Source organism: Bison bison, unplaced genomic scaffold (genome assembly GCF_000754665.1).
Source record: "Bison bison bison isolate TAMUID 2011002044 unplaced genomic scaffold, Bison_UMD1.0 scf7180017864345, whole genome shotgun sequence".
Lineage (NCBI taxonomy): Eukaryota > Metazoa > Chordata > Mammalia > Artiodactyla > Bovidae > Bison > Bison bison.
Window position 1 is genome coordinate 4,894,516 of NW_011494917.1, and position 2,796 is coordinate 4,897,311.

Here is a 2,796-nt window from a genome sequence, read left to right on the forward strand (position 1 = left end):
GATGATTTGGGAGAATGGCATTGAAATACGTATAATATCATATATGAAATGAGTTGCCAGTCCAGGTTCAATGCACGATACTGGATGCTTGGGGCTGGTGCACTGGGATGACCCAGAGGGATGGTATGGGGAGGGAGGAGGGGGGAGGGTTCAGGATGGGGAACACATGTATACCTGTGGCTGATTCATTTCCATATTTGGCAAAACCAATACAATATTGTAAAGTTTAAAAATAAAATTAAAAAAATAAAGGCTTAACATATACTTTCAAAGAGAATTAAAATTCCCTTGGACTTACTTATCTGTTTCATTAAGTATACATTACATAGTTCCTTATATTTATATTGTCCTACATAGATAATCCTTTACTTATAAAGAAATAGCAATAAATTACTTTTCTTATGCTATGTTTTTCTGATTATAACATTATACTTATTGATTGAAGAAGAAACAGACTGAGACAAAGATATTAACTGAAAAAGAAACAGACCAAGAAAAAAAAAAAAGACCGATGATGCCATCACTCAGAGATTATCATCATTAACAATTTGATGATGTTTAGTTTAGATACATATACACACACCATGCACACACATTTAAAAACAAATTCAGATTCTATTTCATCTACAGTTCTATAACTCTGTTTTTCACCTTCTGCATCATGAGCATGATTTATACAAATAACTTCATAAAATTGAAAACTTAATGTATTTCTTTCTAGAAAATTAGGAAAATGAAAAAAAAAAGTAACAAGTTACAAATAATATGTATTCTTGCCAGTCAGGGGCACCCATAATTTGTTTTTTCTGTAGTTTTAGTTTTCCATTTACATGCATATGTAAATATATATATATATATATGCAGGCAATATTTTATGTATAGCTTTAAATCTCATTTAATGTTAAATCATATAACTACATCTATTTTTAATCATTTTTGAAAAATATGATTTTCTGATGTGAATTTAAAGTAACTTTAACCTGTTTTGATTCTTTTTTTAAAAAAATATTTTTATTATGGAAAACTTCTGACATATACAAACACCACAACACAAAATCCAGCGCAATGAGCCTACCACCCAGCTTCAACAATGATCAGCTGGAGGCCAATCTTGTTTCACCCACATCCCCACCTGCCGCAACCCTCCCATGTTATTTTGAAACAAATCTAAGACATCATATCATTCAATCTGTAAATACTTTAGTGTGTTTATAAAAGCCATGCACTCTTAAAAATCCTGATATTATCATGATACCATTCCCATTCCTACATAGAAATTTAATATTTCTCTAATATTATTAAATACAGAGTTGGTATCCACATTCCTAATGTCCCATAAAAGGTATTATATATTTTTAAAAATAATTTTGTAAGTAAAGCATTCAGAAGGGTGGATTACAAACAAATTAGCAGCCACGGGCTTTTCTTATTGACACATATAAGATTTGGGGACAGAATGAGCCAAATATATGGGAATTTGAGTCCATGGTCAAGTTGCCTTTTCACTCAAATTTGGGGAACTTTTAGAGTTGTTAGGCTCAGGCAGAGGAAGGAGCAGAGAGAATAAAGGCAAGAGTTGGCCTCTAATCACGCTAGTTTCTCTTCCACGGTGTTAGGCCAGACGGCCACCACCATCACTGTGCAGTTTTGGGGAAGTGGGAATGTCTTCCTTTTCTGGTCTGGGAATGGTCAGGCCAGGAAATCATGTGTTTGTCATAAAGGAAGAATCAGGATGATCAGGATGATGCAGAAATAATCCAATATTCTTTTTTTTTTTTAGTTGTTTTATTTTTGGCTGTGCCGGGTCTTCATCGCTTTGTGTGGGCTCTCTCTAGTTGCGGCGAGTGCGGGCTACTCTTTGTCGCGGCGAAAGGGCTCCTCATTTCAGGGCTTCCCTCATTGTGGAGCACAGGCTCTAGGTGAGTGGGGTTCAGTAGTTGCGGCACACAGATTCGGTAGTTGTGGCTCATAGAGCGCCAGCTCGGTAGCTGTGGTACATGGGCTTAATTGCTCTGCATATGTGGAATCTTCCCAGACCAGGGATGGAACCCGTGTCACCGGCTTTGGCAGGCAGATTCCCATCCACTGCGCCAGCAGGGAAGTCCTCAAATGCTCTTTATAGCTTAGTTTAAGGTTGCTTCCTTCATGAAGGGTAGAAACCACAGCAGCACCCCAGAGAAAGTCAGCAAAAAGTTTCTATCTCCTGCCCATGTTTTCAGCTCCTTCAGAACTGTATAACAGGGGGTGCCCTGGTCCTTGCTTCTGACACCATTTAGAGTCTAATGTGGTCACAAACCAGCCAACAACAGTTTCATACCCATGCCAGGAGCTACTGCTTGCTTGACTCTTGCTATCCACGGAAAACTTCCGTTGAGTTCATCTCCATCCAACCAGGGATTGGACTGTCCTAACCTCACGTCACCTCACGCTGGCCATCCTTGCAAGGAGGGTACATCAGCTTGAGTTACTGTAATGCTGGACGCAGATCTTCCTCAGTGACATTGGCCATTATGGTCACAGACTGAACCGACAGTATCTGTCACTTGTCTGTGCGAGGCCATCCCAGGATTCTTGGGAGGTGGAGATAAACGACATCAGAACTCTTCTTAAGGACACTCGGTGTGCACGATGACTCTTCATTTCCTTCATTCCTCTCTGTCCCTGGCCTGTTTCTGGGAACATGCTGTGGGCCAAGAAGAGATGGAAGAAATGTGGTTCCAACAGGAACATCCTCTGACGTTTTGGATACATACCAGTTTTGCTTATCCTTCAAAAGACTCTTTTTTTAGAGAAAAA

General features: G+C 39.0%; 1 protein-coding gene across 1 annotated transcript in view; it reads right to left on the reverse strand.

Moving 5' to 3' along the window:
* The window catches only part of HTR2A (5-hydroxytryptamine (serotonin) receptor 2A, G protein-coupled), a 68,680-nt gene that overhangs the window by 4,569 nt on the left and 61,315 nt on the right, over nucleotides 1-2,796 (reverse strand). The window lies entirely within an intron of this gene.